Raw genomic sequence first — 867 nt, 5'->3', positions numbered from 1 at the left:
TAATATTTTAATATTTTTAATATTTTTAATATTTTAAAAGAAATATTTTAATGTAATCAGTAAACAAAATTGTTTAAAATAAGTAGCAGTCGAGGAACTGTCCTGCGAAGTAAATTTCGAATAAAATACTTAAAGTAGTAGGGAGTTATTAGCAACAAAATTGAAAAATGATTCAGAGTGTAAAGGGTTAATAGTAGCAGAGGTACTATTTCCTATCTAGTTACCAGACTCTTCCTGTACATATACAGAGCAAATAAAATACGCAATAATTTACTCGAGATGACATATAAAACTGTGTAATTATATTTAATATATTGCGATATTAATTTTTAAATACATTGCATTCTAGGAAATTGTAAATTTGAAGTCATAGAAAAGCCTTTGAAAAATATCTATATCTCAGTTTAATAAAAATAATATTTTACATTGCAAAATAAATTATATATATTTCTGCGTTTCGAAATTACTCAAAAAGTGTGATAATAGATTCAAATAATCCTATAAGAAAAATTAATTTAAAATGTCAAACCTTGCTAAAAATACAAGTTTTATTATTTACTAATAATATTTTCTGAACTATTAAATTTTGCTCAAAGTATATATTTTTCTAAAAATTGTGCTCTGTTTTGATAGATTTTAAAAAATGTATAAATCTTTGTAAGGTATATAAAGTATAAATGAACGTAGATTATTTAATGACCATGAAATTTTTAATAACGTGTACTTAATAATAAACATCGTAAATTATATTGAAAAAGGAAAAAAAATGATATCAAACATTTCCTTTTCAAATATAAAATATATAGCAATACTGTATAATAATATACATACCTGAACATTTAGCCTAATACAAAATAAATAAATAAA

The 867-nt window shown here is 21.6% G+C and overlaps 1 protein-coding gene across 1 annotated transcript in view; it reads left to right on the top strand.

The window, feature by feature from the left end:
- LOC108546181 (beta-glucuronidase) overlaps positions 1-867 on the top strand; it is a 25,089-nt gene that overhangs the window by 22,694 nt on the left and 1,528 nt on the right. The gene's annotated exons all lie outside the window — the stretch shown is intronic.

Source organism: Eufriesea mexicana, unplaced genomic scaffold (assembly GCF_001483705.2).
Source record: "Eufriesea mexicana isolate 0111107269 unplaced genomic scaffold, ASM148370v2 scaffold620, whole genome shotgun sequence".
NCBI lineage: Eukaryota > Metazoa > Arthropoda > Insecta > Hymenoptera > Apidae > Eufriesea > Eufriesea mexicana.
This window is presented reverse-complemented; position numbering and strand designations above follow the sequence as displayed.